Raw genomic sequence first — 19,672 nt, 5'->3', positions numbered from 1 at the left:
AAGTTAGGGGAATTCTAAAGGAGCACATGGGACACATGTCAAACTCTCACTAAGCTTAACCACATGGTGTGCTTGAATGCTATTGGTTGGGCTACAGAGGGGTCCAATGAGCTTCTACTTCCATCTAACAAATATCTAGATATTTTCAAGCTCTCTCTTTCTAAGGGGTAAGTAGGACACTTGTCAAAAGACTACCCATGTACTTGACTGCATGCTGCATGTGATTGGCTAGGGGGAGAGGGGTCCAATGAGCTTGCAACATGCAGAAAGGTCACCACTCGCCCAAAGCAAGGAGTGGGGGTGCTAGGGGGATATACTCCACACACACACTCATTTGCAAAGCCATTCTCACTTGGTGAAAGTTGAGGAACACCACCTCCTTCTCCAAGCTTGTGAGAGTGAAAGCCTACACCAATACTCTTGGCTATGGAATGTAAATCCAACCAAGAGTCATGCTTCGATGCTTAAGCTTGCCATCTTCTCCATCTTCATTACTATGCTATCATGTATGCTAGCAAGAAGAGTAACGATAAGTGAGGAACTATTTCTTTCTCCTATGGAATGTTTCTTCTTCCTCTTCCCTATCCTCATTCCCCACTAGCTCTCTCCACCTTTGAAGGTGTTTGAGGCCTTGGGATAGTTAATGCTTTCTTCAAGTTTATGTTATGCTTGTGATGCGTGAAGCTTTCCATCTTCATTGCATCACCTAGGTTACAAGGAACACAAAGATTGTAATGTACTAAGTCTCTCTTGATGGGAGAAACTATAATACAAATGCCTATTGGAGGGAGACTGGCTCCATATTAATCATGTCCTCAACTATTGTCATGTTCTCTAAACTCTCTTTCAAAAGTATTGTTCATGCCAAGTTAACTAAGTACCATGTTTATGTTGCTACCATCAATTAAGTTCAACCGCTATGCTCACAAAGAATCTCTCAAAAGTGCTTCACCTAATTTCCTAATTCAAAGTTCATAGGCAATTTCCATTATATTGGTATTAGAGCATTTGGTTTCTCTTTTCTTGCTTAAGAAGAGAGGTCCTTAAGTAGCCTATTAACGGTTGTTTTTGTTAATTATATTAGGCTAAGTGGATCTGGGATCTATTATCAGTTTTGTTGAGCTCACTATGTGGGATATGATGCACACCTCGAGAGCTTTCGTCTTAATAATGGAGTCTTTTTAGACTTGCCTAAAGCTTTACCATTATTGATCCATAAGAAGTCCAAAAGGAGCTATCCCTCGACAATTTTGCTATGTTAGACTCATTCCACTACTCTCTATAATTAACCAATTCGAGCTGTGCATGTACATACTTAAGTGCCTATTTTCAAAGGCTAAGAGGAGTAGCAACTAAGGTTTTGAATTGCCAGATCATACACTAAGTAAACACATAAGTTTAATTAGCATGGCTGACAATAACCAAGAGAGGAGAATGAACATTGATAACTTTGATTTTGCACATGAAGGTGCCAATGATGATGCCCCCATGTTTGTTAATTATCTTGTCACTAGGTTGCGACAAGCTATGGGCAAACCTACTTTGCAAGCCGAAGTTACTCAACAACTTCGTGCTTATGGGATTGCCTTTCCTCTCCAAGAGGAGAGAGCGCTTACGAGGCCTCTTGAAGAGACCCCCAAAAGAAGACTCTGTCCCATACGAGAGGAGGAATCCAAAGATCAAGAAAGCAATGAATCCCTAAATTCCTCCGAAGATGTGGCTCCACGAAGAAGGATGACTAAACGATCGCCAAATCCTCCCAAGAGGAAATGGTTAACCCATAGTTCTTCTCCTCGTCACTCCAAAAGGGAAGAGAGGAAACAAAGGAAGAAAAGGGCAAGAAAGAGGTCACCCTCTTCTCCTTCTTCTTCACCTTCCTGCTCTACCGATGAAAGCTATGGCTATTCTCCTAGAGAATAAAAGAGGGGAGGACATCGCAAATCTTACCCTACATGGAGAAGGTCACAAAAGCTCAAGAAGTTCAAAGAGGAAGAAAAAAGTATCTCTTTTCTCACCTATGATGGCACCTTTGGTGCTACCGACAAAGTATTGGCCTTCATCCAACAATTTGATGTGGCCTTTGGAGACGAGGGCTTCACGGAGTCCTCCAAGCTACGCCATGTAGCTATGCACTTCCAAAAATTGGCTCGTCAATGGTGGGCTAGCCTTCGAGGCAATGGCGAAACCCCAAAGACATGGAAAACTCTACGAGTTTCCATCATGAATCAATTCCTTGCAAGTGATGCAAAGGACAAAGTGCTCACCGAATGGCGGAGTTTAAGCTTATCTCTCATGAGTCTATCCACAAATATGTGGACAAGTTTTGGGATTTACATCTCAAGGCTATTGTCTTTCAAAAGATAAACTTTGTTGAGCAAAAAAAACAATTCTGTGCAGGATTACCTGAAGAGATGGCCGAGTATGTCAACTCTCAACGGCCTGACTCTATCAGCAAAGTAATCCACCATACCATGGTTGCTTCACGCATCAATTTCCAACAAGGGGTTAGACGGAATGTCAAACCCATGGAAAATAAAGACAAAAGTGATGCAAAGGGAAAAATTAACGCCCAAAATGTTTCCCACGGCCATTCCAACAACAACAACAACAATCGGTCCAAAGAGAAAAGAGTTTACAAAGGTAAAAATAAAGTCTCTCCTGAAGAGCTTGAAACTTTTCGCAAGGATCACAAATGTTTTAAGTGTGGGGAGCAAGGCCATGGATAGCATTCTTGCCCCAAAAGAAATGCTCACAATGAGACTCCTAGAGCTTCCACTATCGAAGCTCCGAAAGAGGATACTCATTGCAAAGGATCACCTCTCTCCTATACTTGGGGAAAGGTAAGGGAGCATGATGCTTTCATCTTGTTTGACCCTGGTCTACTCTCAACTTCATATCAATGGAGTTGGCCACCAAGTTGAGCATTCAAGCTTTTGAGATGGGAGATGCTGTAACTGTTGATGCCACTTTCAAGGGACAACAAGCCTCCATTACTCCCTTGATCGGGAAGTTGAGGCTTCATGTCCAAAGCTATGTTGACAAAGAAGACTTCTTCATCTCTCCTCTCCAACATGAGGATGCTATCCTAGGGATACCATGGTTCAACCGCATGGCTGCCAACATGAAGTTCCCTAAAAGTAGAATCTACTTCACCTACAGGGGAAAGAATACGTATATAGATGCTAATGAGTCTGGTCGTACTATACCACTTGTAAATCCTCTCACCCTTGATAAATCAATGAAAAGCTCAACTTCTAAGTACATGACTTTTGTCAAAAAATCCCTAAAAGGTCCTAATGTTTCATCAAAGGTGAATGGTAGTAATCAAGAAGAGTTAGACTTGTCTAACTTTCTAAAAGGATTCCAAGATGTGTTCATTGATGATATCCTTATGGACTTACCTCCAAAACGAGGGGATGATGACCATCGAATTGAGCTCCTATCAGGAAGCTCACCGCCTAACAAACCTCCCTATCGAGTTTCACAAGCTCAACAAGAGGAGATCATGAGGCAAGTACATTGATGATATCCTTATGGACTTACCTCCAAAACGAGGGGATGATGACCATCGAATTGAGCTCCTATCAGGAAGCTCACCGCCTAACAAACCTCCCTATCGAGTTTCACAACCTCAACAAGAGGATATCATGAGGCAAGTACAAGAATGGTAGACAAAGGAATGATGAGGCCTATCTCCTCTCCCTTTTGCTCTCCAGTCTTTTTAGTGCAAAAGAAAGATGGTACATACTGCATGTGTGTGGACTATCACGCACTAAACCATATCAATATCAAAAACAGATTTCCCGTACCTTGGGTAGAAGATCTGTTTGATAAGCTACAAGGCTCTACGTACTTCAGTAGGATTGACCTTAAAAGTGGCTACCATCAAATAAGGATAGTGAATGAAGATATCATAAAGACCATGTTTCGTACAACGTTTGGCCTTTATGAATATCTAGTCATGCCTCTTGGCTTGACTAATGCATCAGCTACATTCAATCAATTAATGGAGAAATTTTTTAGACCCTACCACAATATCATCATCTACTCCAATTCCTTGGAGGAACAAAAGCAACATCTCCAAGTGATTTTTCAAGCATTAAGGGAGAAAAGTTTTTTTCTCAATCAAAAGAAAAGCGAAATTTTCCTTTAAGAGATTCAATACTTAGGTCATATTATCTCTCGAGATGGTATCCGTATGGATCCATCAAAGTTGGAGGTAATAAAAGCATGGCCTAATCCAAGGAATCTACATGAGCTAAGAAGCTTTATTGGTATGTGTGCATACTATAGATGCTTCATAGCAAAATTCTCTCAAATAGAAGGACCATTACATGACTTAACAAAGAAAAACATTAAGTATTCATGGACTGCTAAGGAGCAAAGTGCTTTTGACAAGCTCAAAGAGAAGCTTATCTCCCAACCAGTCCTTATGCTTCTGGATCTCTTAAAGCCATTTGAGGTCCAATGTGATGCTTGTGGTGATTACCTTGGAGCAGTCTTGCTTCAAGAAGGGCATGCCATAGCATATGAGAGCCGAAGGCTCAACACGGACGAACGGGTCTTAGGAATTTATGAGAAAGAGCTGTTAGCTGTTCTACATGCCCTAGGCACATGGAAGCACTATCTATTGGGGACTCCATTCATCTTACGCACAGACCATCAAAGTCTCAAGTACTTCATGACGCAAACAAAGCTTTTCAGACAAACAAATGAGGTGGGAAAATTTTCTTTCACAATTTAATTTCCACATTGCTCACATTGCTGGTAAGCACAATCAAGTGGCTGATGCACTTTCACGATGACCAAAAGTTAATGTTGTGTCAATAGAAACTCACAATGATCTATCTTCTATGATAGATGAGTATCCTATTGACCCTGACTTTAAAGACATAATGTCAGCCCTTGCTTTGGGAAAGAAAGAGGAACCATTCACCTTGCAGGATGGTTATCTTCTCCATGGCAATATGCTATGTGTTACCCACTCCCTTCGTGAGAAAGTCATGTATGAATCCCATGCTCCTCCCTATGCGGGGCATAGAGGCATTATACCTACTCTTCGAGGAGTAGAGACGTACTTTTATTGGCCTACCATGAAAGTGGACATACAAGAGTATGTTTCAAAATGTGTAGCATGCCAAAAGACAAGTATGATAGAGGGAAGCAACCTGGATTACTCTAGCCATTGCCAATTCCTAATTCACCATGGGAGAGTACATCCATGGATTTTATCTTTGGATTACCAAAATCTATCCATGGGAATACGGGAATATGGACAATAGTCGACATGTTTAGCAAGCACACTTTATCCCTGTCAAGAAGACTATTAAGGCACACCAAATGGAAACTCTCTTCATATCATAGATTTTCAAACACCATGGATTGCCAACATCCATCATGTCAGATAGAGATCCTAGAATGACCAATGATTTTTGGAAAGGTCTCTTCGAAAATCTAGGTACACGATTGAATTTCTCTTCGGCCTATCACCCACAAACGGATGGCCAAAGTGAGATAGCCAATCTTACAATTCTTGATCTACTAAAGACCTATGTTATACAAGTAGATCAACCCTCACAAGGGAAAAAGTACTTACTTCTTGTAGAGTATGCATATAATAATACTATCCATACTTCTACAGGAAAAGCACCTTTTAAAATCATAGAGGGAAGACCTAAAAGTCCCTTGCTACTTAAAGCACATGGGAAGATCTTCGCTGTCAATGAGTGTAGCCGTGACCTGCAAACATCTTTTCAAAAGATTAAGGAGGCTATATCCATCTCCCAACTAAGACAAAAAGCTACTACTGACAAGCACAGAAGGGCCTTAATGTTCAAAGAAAATGATTGGGTCTTACTGAAGTTTCCTAAGGCTCGATTGAGGCAAACGACGACGAGCAAAAATCCTACGGGCCATCAAAACTATTATGCTAAACTAGCAAAAAGATACTATGGTCCTTTTCAAATTTTGAAGCCAATCAATGAGGTGGCTTATCACCTCAAGTTACCTAACCATTGGCTCATACAAAACTCTTTTCATGTGAGCCTACTCTAGCCCTACAAAGGAGAGCCTCCAAATGAATCAATTATTGAAGACCCTCCCGAAATCGAAGATGAAGAAGAGGTACTACAACCCGAAGCTATCCTTCGGCATGAAGACAAAGTACTACGACATGGTAAGATTATCCGACGGTATCTTATTAAGTTCAAAAATTACCCTTTTGAAGATGCTAGATGGATGCAAGGAATCCAGCTTGAGGATAGTCTGAACCTTGTCAACGCTTACAATGCTACATTAGAGTAACCAAATGTATATGTTTCTTTTAAATGATCAACGTTTTTGTCTTATAAAACTAATTCTCCCTTTATTGTGCACAAATTTAAGTAGTATGCATACTAAGAATCATGTTTGGGTTGACGACGTCTCTCAAACACCATGTAGAATTTGTCACTCTACTTAGAAGGATGAAATGGACTAAAGAGTAGACATGCTTGCGGCAGCTATGTCTCCCAAGCACCAAATGGATTAGTCATCCATCTTGGAATGATCTCGTAGGGTAAAAAGGGATCCTCTACCCGCTAAGACAAATTGACTAATGACTACGACTTTATCTCTTTTACCTCATAGTCGAGGACGACTATGATTTCAAGAGAGAGGTAATGTCATTAAATATCTAATATCTAACCAACCCAAATGATTTTCTCATATTAAAGTGATCATTTAATATGGGATAATAAATGGGAACAAGGGTCATACTATAGACATCTGCTTACGGATGTATCTCAACACGGGGTCAATAGTAAAGGGGCCCAAATGAGAGATGGTCTGTCAAAGAGGAAGGTTAACTAATGAAGCTTAAAATACCTTAGCGTTTACTTCATTAAATACCTCCAGTGGTTAGTGTTAAAAGTCATTTGACCTTAAGCAAACTAGGGCTAAGCTTAAGGTGGGAACCCAACATAAACTTAAGCAAGCTAGGGCTGTGCTGAGGTGGGAACTTCACCTAAGGTGCTTGTCATGCTTGATGACTAAGGTACTTGAGGTACTTGTCATATTTAATGAGGAAGTTGCTTGAGAAGCTTCCTATGCATGGGGGGTAAGATGCTTGAGTCAAAAAGAGAACCTACACACTTAATGAGGAGGTTGCTTGAGAAACTTCCTATGCATAGAAATCTCAAAGTTAGGGGAATTCTAAAAGAGCACATGGGACACGTGTTAGACTCTCACTAAGCTTAACCACATGGTGTGCTTGAATGGTATTGGTTGGGCTAAAGAGAGGTCCAATGAGCTTCTACTTCCATCTAACAAATACCTAGATATTTTCAAGCTCTCTCTCTCTAGGGGGTAAGGAGGATATTAGTCAAAAGCCTACCCATGTACTTGACTGCATGCTGCATGTGATTTGCGGGGGAGAGGGATCCAATGAGCTTGCAACATGCAGAAAGGTCACCACTCACCCAAAGCAAGGAGTGGGGGTGCTAGGGGGATATACTCCACACACACACTCATTTGCAAAGCCATTCTCACTTGGTGAAAGTTGAGGAACACCACCTCCTTCTCCAAGCTTGTGAGAGTGAAAGCCTACACCAATACTCTTGGCTATGGAATGCAAATCCAACCAAGAGTCACGCTTCAATGCTTAAGCTTGCCATCTTCTCCATCTTCATTAGTATGCTTTCATGTATGCTAGCAAGAAGAGTAATGATAAGTGAGGAACTATTTCTTTCTCCTATGGAATGTTTCTTCTTCCTCTTCCCTATCCTCATTCCCACTAGCTCTCTCCACCTTCGAAGGTGTTTGAGGCCTTGGGACTGAGGCTTGTGATAGTTAATGCTTTCCTCAAGTTTATGTTATGCTTGTGATGCATGAATCTTTACATCTTAATTGCATCACCTAGGTTACAAGGAACACAAAGATTGTACCAAGTCTCTCTTGATGGGAGAAACTATAATACAAATGCCTATTGGACGGGGGACCGGCTCCATATGAATCCAGTCCTCGACTATTGTCATGTTCTCTAAACTCTCTCTCTTGCAAAAGTATTGTTCATGCCAAGTTAACTAAGTACCATGTTTATGTTGCTACCATCAATTAAGTTCAACTGCTATGCTCACAAAAAATCTCTCAAAAGTGTTTCACCTAATTTCCTAATTCCGCTACTCTCAAAGTTCATATGCAATTTCCATTACAATGAGTAGGCTAGATGTCTGCCAAAATGGTTGGTGTATACTTTCCATGATAGTAAATTGGATGCACCTTTTTCTAGTCGTAATTGTTCACGTTCTTGCCATGCATCTTATGCATCAGATTGTTAGGCTTTGGCTGTTTTCAGTTGATGTGATGTGGAAGAACCTTTGTGATTTGATGAAGCACAAAATTTAGAAAATTGGATGGCTTTCATGCAATCAAAGTATGATGCACTTATAGAAAATGACACATCAACTTTATGTGATTTGCCTCTTGGCAAAAAGGCCATTTGTGCAAAGTGGGTTTACAAGTTGAAATGTAAGTCAGATGGTGAGATTCATTGCTACAAGGCTAACCTTGTTGCAAAAGGTTATGCACAACAGAAAGGCATAGATTGTGAAGAGACTTTTGCTCCCACTTGTCAATGACTATTGTGTGTTTTCTATGTGCATTGATAGCTCATTTTGAATGGGATGTACATCAATCAGACATTGTTACAGCTTTCTTGAATGGTGACATATTTGAGGAAGTTTATGTAACACAGCCTTGCGGTTTTGTCAAAAGAGGATAGGAAGATAAACTGTGCAAATGTAAGAAAGCTTTGTATGGGTTGAAGTAGTCTCCTCGTGCTTAGTATAAGAAAGCTAACACTCATTTGGGTTAACGAGGCTTTCGTAACAGTCTAGCAGAAAGCACTTTGTATGTAAAGCGTGAGAGTGATGGACTTCTCATCCTCGTTCTAAGATAACCATCTTGTAGGGTAAATGGTTCTTTCTTCTTCCCGAGTGCAAGGACTGAAATCACATCTCTGAAATCGGGATTGATAGTGTGCTCATCTATCATAGAAGATAGATCATTGTGAGTTGCTGTGGATACCGCATTCACTCTTGGCCGTCTTGAGAATGCATCGGCTACTTGCTTATGCTTGCCAGTAATGTGAGCAATATGAAAATGAAATTGTGAAAGTGAATTTGCCCACCTCATTTGTTTGTAGGAGAGCTTGGTTTGTGTCTTGAAGTATGTCGATGATTTACTGATTACTAGCCCGAATGAGACACATATTGATGAATTTTAAGGCTGATTTGGATGCTACTTTCAAGATGAAAGATTTGGGGTTGTTGCATCATTACTTGGGCATGCAGGTTAAGTAGTGTAATTGTGGTATTGCCTTGTGTCAAACAAGCTACATAGAGACATTACTATGTAAGTTTGGACTTGAGGACTACAAACCTATTGCTACTCCCATGGAAACACGTTTGAAATTCAGTCTTCATGATACTGGTGATCTTGCCGATGTCACTCTTTATCAAACTGATGCTGGATGCCTTATCTGTGTATGCAATACTAGGACAAATATGAAGGAGAGGAGCTAGGAGCACAACGAAAGAGGAAGATGAAAACACACACACACACACACACACACACACACACACACACACCACCATAGCCACATACACAAGTTGGAGGGTAAGAGCAGACACACACTATATGCCCCCTTTTTCTCTTTTCTATCTTATGCACTTAGGCACAATACACACTCTACTTTGTGTTAGCGGCTCACACAAGTGTATATCTGTACACTTAGGGCTAATAGCAGTTACTGATGGGCGGCGGCCACATGGCCATTAAACCTAACATTCTTCCACTTGATGGCCAATGTGGGAGACCATAAGAATGGAAGAGAACCAAGCTTCACCCAATGCCCATCAACTCACAAGGGTGCTGAACTGATGCTTAGAGAGACTTTTAGTGAGTGCATCCGCTGTGTTCTCTGATGTAGGAATCTTCACTAAATCAAGGCTCTTGTTTGCCAAGCATTCACGATGACTGAAGTGATAACGCACATCAATGTGTTTCTTTTTTGAATGAAACACTGGATTGTTAGCCAAGGCAATAGCACTATGACTGTCACAATAAAGAACTAGTGTACACTTCTCCAATCCAAGATCTTTCACTAGGCGAGCAAGCCAAATAGCTTCTTTGCATGCTTCACTCAATGAAACATACTCTGCCTCTGTGGTAGAAATGGATGTACAGTCTTGAAGAACGGATCTCCAAGAAATAGCAAAACCAGTAAATGTGTAAATACAACATGTTGTTGATTTACGACTCTCAACATAATCACTGTCTACAAATCCCTGAATGGATGAGACTCCACGACCATAGCATAAATGTCTATCTGCAGTGCCACTCAAGTATTTGAGAATTGACTTGACAGCATCCCGATGCTTTTTACTAGCGTTAGATATAAATTTGCTGATAACTTTCACTGCATGTGCAATGTCAAGTCTTGTAGCAACCATGGCATACATGAGACTACCACAAACTGAAGCATAAGGAACCTTAGCCATTGCAGCCTTTTCCTCAGCAGATTTGGGACAATCGTTCTTGCTAAGTTTCAAATATGCAGGCAATGGAGTACTCAAAGCCTTCCCCTTATGCATGTTGAAATGATCAAGAACCTTGTGCACATACTCTTTTTGAGAAAGGTACAAAAACCTCTTCTTACGATCACAAGTAATGTGCATACCCAAAATGTGATTGGCTTCACCCAAATCTTTCATGTCACATTGACTTTTCAGCTCCGTGTTTTCAAGTCAGCAATGTCCTTCTTGCAGTGACCAACAATAAGCATGTCATCTACATAAAGGATAAGATGTCCATTGGGTTGTCTTTTCACGTAAAGACATGGATCCTCCTTACTGCGCTTATAGCCTAGGGAACGCATAAATGCATCAAAATTTTGATACCATTGTCTAGATGATTGCTTTAAGCCATAGAGACTTTTCAGAAGCTTACAGACCAAATGTTTCTTACCCTTTAGCACAAACCCGTTAGGTTGCTGCATATAAATCTCTTCCTCGAGATCACCATGTAAGAAAGCTGTAATGACATCCATTTGATCAAGCTCCATATCTTCAGTGGCAACCAAAGCAAACAACATTCTCACTGTGGTCATCTTGACCACTCGAGAAAAGATTTCCTAGAAATCAACACCATATTCTTGCTTGAAACCTTTGGCCACTAAACGAGCTTTGTAATTGTCAATCTTCTTCTTATAAACCCATTTACAAGGCAATGCTTTCCTACCCTTTGGCAACGGAACAAGTTCCCATGTTTTGTTCTTTGCAATACTGAACAACTCTCTCTTCATAGCATGTTCCCACTAAACCTTATCATTGGCTAGCATAGACTCTTTGTAACAAGAAGCCTCACCACTATCTATCAGCAAAACAAAATCCACGCTTGGAACAAAATGTTCTGGCGGATGTGAGACTCTTTGAGATCTCCACAGTCGATTAGAACTCGTACTAGCCTGTGCAGTAAGTACCTCGGGAGCTGTCTGTATAGGAGGTGATACATCGGAATACATCACTTACCGAAATACAACCTCTTTCATTGGCTATCTATGCATCTTGTGCATAAGCTTCACAATCAAATGTGTGGAGTTTTTCATACGACAATTTATGTCATGACCATAACTCCTAAGGTACACAAAACTTTAATGAAGCATGTGGTGATCTATTGATCAAGTACACGGTTGTGTACAATGCTTCAACCCAAAACGCTTGTGGTAAATTAGCATGTGATATCATAGACATAATCCTCTCTTGGATGGTCCTATTCATTCATTCGGCAACACCATTTTGTGTAGGGGTTTAAGGAGCTGTAACTCACACTTAATTCCCCTACTTGAACAAAAGTCTGTTACTCTTTGGAGACATATTCTCCACCATTGTCTGAGCACAAAGCTTTCAACTTATGTTCAGACTGAGTTTCAATACTAAATAAGAACTTCTTTAGACTTCATGGCATAGACCCAAACATGCCGTGTTGAATTGTCAATGAATGTAACATAATAGGATGCACCACCATGGGATTTAGAAGACATAGGCCCACATAAATCACTGTGCACAAGCTCTAAGGGGTTTCTTTCTTTGTCAAAAGAATGTGTACGATGTTTCCGTGTTTGCTTTCCATATTGACAGTGCTCACAAAAGGGAAAATCAAAAAATGGCAAAGACGGTAAGTAGCCCAAACGAGAGAGTGTCTCTATTCCCTTCTTTGACATATGTCTTAACCGGCTATGCCACAAAGCAACGGTTGGCAGCTCGGTTACAGAAAGAACAATGTTTTTATCAGATACATAAAGAGGATAAAGTGAACCAACTTTAGAACCATGGGCTATAATAAGATGACCCTTTGCAACACGCCAAGAATACTGATGAAAAGTGATTGTAACCCAAGTCATCAAGACGTCCAACCAAAATCAGATTGCATGTCAAGGCTGGAACATGACGCACATTCTGGATCATAAACTTCACCCCATTTGCCATAACCATGGCAATATCACCTACACCAACAATGTCACAAGAGTAACTGTCACCAAGTGTAACAGAGCCAATGGTTTCTTCGTATGTAGTAAACCAATGCCTATGAGGTGTGACATGCAACGAAGCACCCGAATCAAGAATCCATGTATGGGATACTTCACAACTAGCAAGGAGTTCAACTGGCATAGAACTCTTCAAAGATAGAGTTTCCTATGCATCATAAAAGACATCATTATTTTCAGTCAACATATTAATGTCTTGCGCATCATTGTCATCTTGAACTATGTTCAGTTCTTCAATCTTAATCGAAGTCTTTGGTTTCTCCTCTTTATCATCATGATCTTTGCCTTTACCTTTGCCCTTCTCTTTGTCACACTTCCAAGCATAACAATCCTTCTTTATGTGACCAAACTTATCAGAATAATCGCATTGAACATTGCGACGACCACGAGACTTTGATCTACCCTTTGATGCATCTCTATTGCCCTCTTTCTTGGACTCACGTTGCAAAGAACGGTCCTTATGTTGCTTATCATCCCTTTGCACATAATGAGCTTCGCTATAATGTGAGCTAGTCATGGTCTTCCGACGCATCTCCTATGACAAAAGTGCACTAATAACATCATCGTATTTTAGTGTACCATTAGGAGCAGAGTTACGAATAGCTGCGCAAAGGATATCCCAAGAGGGTAGCAATAAACAAATCTTTGTGTCTGTTTTGTCAGTTTGGTAGGTGAGAACAAATACTTTATAAGGCACTGGTAGTTTCTTTGAAGTGTTCACAACCAAAATGCCCACCATTTTATTCTTCTACAAAGCCTATAGTCGATCCAATGACGTTTCCACAATAAAAGAGGTCACCACTATGGTTTGTCCAGAAGTGGTGGCTGCCTCGATCATGACTCTTTGGCAATTTTGTATCAGACTCTGGTCGAGTGCCTAGCAACAGAATTGCTTTGTTTGTTGAAGTTCTTGGGGCTTTACCAGATACTGAACCTATTGTTTTTTGATCAATTGATACATCAATATTTTGTTTGCTTTGGGCCTTTAGTTGATCCCAAAACTTCTTAGTCAGTTTTTGCTTCTTGTTTGCTAGTTCAGATATTCCAGCCTCAATCGTTTCAAGATCCCTCTTGGTTTTGATTATCACCAACATAGATCATTTTGGTTGAGATTCTAGACCAATGGTCCCATCCTTTGGGGTTTCAACTCCATTAATCTTCAGTAGAGCATTCAAAACATTCACATGCAGTGGTATACTGGTGGCCCAATAGAAGAACTACCATACATACCATGCTTTGAACAGGTTCTGCGTTTGCATTTTCATTTTAATGTCATGACACTATTGAATAAGATGGTGTTAAGGTTAATCGGTGCCTTGGTGTTCATGGTTTTGGCTAGAAGCATATTAAATAACTTCTTAGACAGATACGTGGGGTTGTTCTTTAGACTCATAGATTCAATAGAAAATTTATAGGCTATTCTACATTCCAACGTTGAAACTAGAATGCCTTGACCCTCGTCTTTGCTTTAATTCCTAGCCTGGGTAGTTTCCTTAAGAAAATTGCTAATCATGTTGGTTGTGCAAGGTTGGGGTTTTTGATCAAAGAGCACTCATAAAACCTCGGAAAGCACTAGAGAAGTCACCTAGAGAGTCCTTCCGTTGATGCTGATTGTGTATGTCCAAATCAAAGGTATCAATGACCTATTGAATGACTATGCCATTGAATGGGTCCATACCCCATATCTTTAGTGTGTGCTCATTTTGTTGAAAGAAAAACTTGCTGATGTTCTTATGGGGTACTAAACATTAAGCTTTTGCTGATGCCATAACTTGTTGTGAGTCTTCAATTTCTTGAGCTTTCTTGTCAATGATAGCTTTTATGGCTTGAGAGGTCAATTTATTGAGCTTTCTCGTCAATGATAGCTTTCATGGCTTGAGAGGTCAATGTACCTCTTTTCACCATAGCAGAGCTCTACGACACGCTTTGTGTAGAAAATGAAAACTCGTTTGATGAAGATGGTAATGCAAACCACGAATAGGCAGGTATGTTAAGATGCATAGTAGTTGAAGAAGGTGAAGGTAATGCAGGAAAGTATCTACACGAGAGGGCTCAATGCACACGGAGGTGAAGGAATAAATGTGGGGTCACACACTCTACTCATGGTAATCCTAATTCGGGCCATGAATGCTCCACTCTTTTTGCGCCTCGAAGTTATGCCCACCGTTCTTGATGTGTCGTCCATGCATTGGTCTACCCTTCTAATGATGACTGACAAAATACTCAAAATGATTTAGTCTTTAATGCACCACGACTGACCCTTACGAGGTTCATATGCCCTCTAACTTTCAATTATTTGGTTCTGGCCTCTGGTACTCCCCACACCCTCATCTCCATCATGTTCTTCAAACAAAGTACAGGAGAGTGTAGAAGTGAGCTTTTGATTTTTCTGGTGCCACATGGATGGTTATTCCCTAGAAAAGCTCACTCAAAATCTTGCTTCCAATCGAAAAAGCTCACTCCAAAAATATCGCTTGCAATGCTCCTTTGAAAGATCGCTCCCAAGTGCAATATAGTGTAGGCACTAACCTATGTGTCCTCGTTTTTGTGTCATGAAGGAAAGTAGGTACTTCCTCAATCTCATCCTCATGTCTTCGTCTCCTTGAAGTGCATCTCCTTCTATTCCTTTGACATGTCAAGAGGAAGCTTTTCTGTGTGTATGAGTATGTCTCTATTGACTTAGACCTTTATTTATGCATATATATATATATATATATATATATATATATATATATATAGAGAGAGAGAGAGAGAGAGAGAGAGAGAGGGAATTAAACTAATAAAATTCTCTTGGGGGGAGGGGGTGAAATGCACGGATGCAAGCATATGTGACTCTCTCTCTCTCCCCCCCCCCAAATTGCATTAGTATGCCTAAGTATCAATAAATAGGGACATAAAATATATGAAACATGTTTGTGTCGTAGTTTGAATGTGACAAGCTCTCAAAATTCTTTTGTCCTCTCGAGCAATTCTACACTACAATGTAAACCAATTTATGTGCATGTTGCATGCTCTTTTGATAGCCATGCCTTAAGAGCTACTCATATATTACCACTATTTAATAATCTTTAACTCTTGTGGCACGAAGACACATAAAACAAAGAGGTTGCACCTATCTCAAGAAATGTTTCATTGCTTCCCAGTGCTTCCTATAAGGATATGCCATAAACCTGCTAACTCCTCCCACTACAAAAGCAACGTCTTGTCCCATGGCTACCACGACGTACATGAGACCACCGATAGCTGAAGAATATGGCACCTTGGCCATTTATGCTTTCTGAGCATCAAACTTGGGAGCATCATTCTTGCTAAGTTTTTCATATGCTCTTGTGAATGTAGTTTCTTGAGACAACTCCAATATTCCACGTTTTTTATCCCTCTTGATGCGTGTTGGGTTTTTGACCCCGTGGGCTGCTTGTGGTCGGGTGCTAACCCGCTTACTCATTCTTTGTTCGTAAAGTAAATAAGGAGAAGAGATGTTGTACTCTCCAATGCTCCACTAGCACCATGTGTTTGCCTCTCCATTCCCTTCCCTTCTCTACTTCCCACTCTTGAACAGTTCGCTTTCATCCTTCAAGTGGTATCAGAGCCATGGAGCACATCTCCCTACTTGCGTGTTTGAGGTGCTTGTCATGCTTGATGAGTAAGGTGCTTGAGGTGCTTGTCATGCTTGATGTGCTTGTCGTGCTTACTGACTAAGGTGCTTGAAGTGCTTGTCATGCTTGATGAGTAAGGTGCTCGAGAAGCTTCCCATGCATGGGGGGGTAAGGTGCTTGAGGGGATTGAGTAAAAAAGAGACCCTACAAAGGAGGGGGAAAGCCCCAAAGTTAGAGGAATCTTTGACTTAACCTCCCACTCACCCAAAGGGCACCCCCTTTCTCAAGGGGCACATGGACACATGTCAGGCTCTCCCTATGCTTAGCCACATGGTGTGCTTGAATCCTATTGGCTGGGCTAAATAGGGGTCCAATGAGCTTCTAGTTCAATCTAGCAAATATCTGGATATTTTCAAGCTCTCTCTCTCAAAGGGGTAAGGAGGACACTTGTCCAAAGACTAACCATGTTGCCTGAAACGCATTGTGCATGTGATTGGCTAGGCTTAGAGGGATCCAATGAGCTTCAAGCTTGAGCTACAAGGAGGGGTTGACCAAAGCAAGCAAGGGGGGTGCTTGGGGGTATACACCCTCTCACACACACATTTTTCACACATTCTCACTTGGTGAAAGTGCAAGAACTCCATCTCATTCTCCAAGCTTGTTGAGAAGTTGAGAGCCTACACCAACACTCTTGGCTATGGAATGCAAATCCAACCAAGAGCCATGCTTTAATGCTTAAGCTTGCCATCTTCTCCATCTTCATTACTATGCTATTATGTATGCTTGCAAGAAGAGTGATAATAAGTGATGAACTATTTCTTTTTCCTATGAATGATTCTTCTTCCTCTTCCCGACCCTCATTCCCCGCTAGCTCTCTCCACCTTCAAAGGTGTTTGAGGCCTTGGGACTGAGGTTGGGGACGGTTAATGCTTTTACAAAGTTTATGTTATGCTTGTGATGCATGAAGCTTTCCATCTTCATAGCATCACCAAGGTCACAAGCAACACAAAGATTGTATTGTACCAAGTCTCTCTTTGTATTATAGATTCTCTTTATGGGAGAATCATACAAAAGCCTATTGGAGGGGGGACCGGCTCCACATAAATCCGATCCTCAACTGTTGTCAAGTTCTCTGATTCTTTCTCTTGCAAAAGTATTGTTCATGCCAAGTTAATTACGTATAATCGCTATGTTGCTACCGCTAATTAATTTCACCCTCTATGTTCTCAAAGTAGTCTCACAAAAATGCTCTCTTTAATTCTCATATTTCCGCTATTCTCAAAGTTCATAGGCCATTTCCATTACACTGGTATCAGAGCTATTGGTTTCTCTTTTCTTGCTTATAATAATAGAGGTCAATTTCGTCATCAAGAAAATTTTGTTCGAGGCGTTGTTGCCATCCGAAGCCTGAGATAGAGCATCCCACAAATCTTTGGCATTGGTCTTATCCATTACGGTAAAGTAAATGGATTCACCAAGGTGCAGGCGAATGGTCACCATAGCACGCTCATTCAACTCATCCCACCATCATTAGTGTACACATTCTCTCTTCTTGCATGCAAGGGTGCTATCAAACCTTTGTTGATCAAAACATCTTGCGTACGCTGCAGCCTAATGACAAAGTTTGAGCCATCAAACTTTTTGATGTAGTACTCTTCTCTTAGAACTAACATTACTGCCTTCTTTCATGTTCATGCACATCAATTTCTTCATCAAGAAAACCTTGTTCGAGGTATTGCAAGCCTCACATAAAGCATCCCACAGATCTTTGCCATTGGTCTTATCCATTATGGTAAAGTAAATGGATTCACCAAGGTGCAGACAAATGGTTGCCATAGCACGCTCATTCAAGTCATCCCACTCATCATTAGTGTACGCATTCTCTCTTCTTGCACGCAAGGAAGCCTTTGTTGATCAAAACATCTTGCATACACTACCGCCAAAATGACAAAGCTTGAGCCATCAAACTTTTTGATGTATTACTCTTCTCTTTCGGAAGCACTACTCGCAGCCATGATGAAGAGAATGTACCAAAAATACATGTCCAATTTACTGGATAATTTTGACAGAGTTTTCCCTAGAATAGGAGCAAAAACTCAAACCAAAATGTAGTACAATCATTGTCTAAAAATGGCTAAAAGTGCCAAGAACGCAGAAAATAGACTTGAGGGAAAAATCCGACAGAGTCTCTTTTGTATAAGGAGTAAAAAATCAACTCAAAAATGCATAAACCGGTCAAAAAAGGACCACTGTGCATCAACTGCTCAAAACCATTGATGTGTGACTGCCAACTCGACATCAAAAGCACAAAAAACCATCTAGATACATGTCCTATGGCGAGGGCACTGTAATGGGGAACTCCAGCTACCTGTATCACTGAAGGTATCTCAACATTTGAGAATACCCAAGCTCAAAGAAAACCTCACGGTATCGACCCTCCAAAGGCTAATGCAGACACAAAAGAACTAGCCACAGTCTCAGAAAGAGCTCGCTCTTCTGGTCCGAATCTCATAAACGGCCGAAAAAAACTTCCAAAATAGCCAAAAATAGCTCCACACGTAGTACAATAGGCAGTGTCCACAACTCAACATACATGAATGAATCGTGCTCAAACAGGTGGCAAGAATTGTTACATGTAGTAAAAGTGATCCCTGTGGGGATATCTGCTTTTAAAAGAGCTCAGTAGCACTAAGTGTGCTTACACAAAAATGCATCTGTCAATGCATTTGTATGCAGAGAAACTATTGTTGAAATGACTGCTAAATCGCTTGTGAAAGTGTTGTGCCTGTAAGTGTCTGGAAACCGAGAGAATCTGTGTGTAAACGTGCTCAAAAGCCCCTTGTAACCTGTAACCTGAATGTCGGTGTCGGTATGTGCCAATTTCGGCCGCTGGGCGAAAATGTGCTAGTCAAATAGCCACCAAAGGTACTCATAGTCAAAATGGTGCCGCAAGGTCCGATCAGTGCGCTCGATGCCGATGCCAGTGTCACTCCTCTATGGTAGAGGCACCTCACCCGTGCATGTCGCAAGCATGACTGTCCGCGGGAAAGCGCTTGTCCACGGGAACGCTCGGTATTGCGATCGGATGTCGAAGATCCACCACAATGAGAGGTGATGTTGAGCTGATGCTGAATCACAAGAATTTGTGTCGAAATTGATGTGCCAGTGCGAGAGACTCCATTATTGAGACTATAGTTCCCAACGGTGTACCTCGAACTAAGTCCTTCTTACTTCAAAAGGTCTCAATTTTGATGATGAAATGAAGGCCATTTTCTTGCTATCGTCATGGGATACATTCAACACAGTCATAAGCAATTCTGTACCCAATGGCAAGCTAGATTTTAGTAGTGTTGCTAGTGCATTGCTCACTGAGGAGATTCGATGTCAATCGCTTGATGCGAGTGGGCATGGTGATGCGTATGTGGTTAGTGGCAATCGTGACAAGCAAAGGCAGCGTGGTCGTAGCCGCAGTCGTTTAGAGGATCGCAGGCAA

This window comes from Adiantum capillus-veneris, chromosome 13, assembly GCF_014529385.1.
Source record: "Adiantum capillus-veneris isolate H3 chromosome 13, ASM1452938v2, whole genome shotgun sequence".
Taxonomy (NCBI): domain Eukaryota; kingdom Viridiplantae; phylum Streptophyta; class Polypodiopsida; order Polypodiales; family Pteridaceae; genus Adiantum; species Adiantum capillus-veneris.
This window is presented reverse-complemented; position numbering follows the sequence as displayed.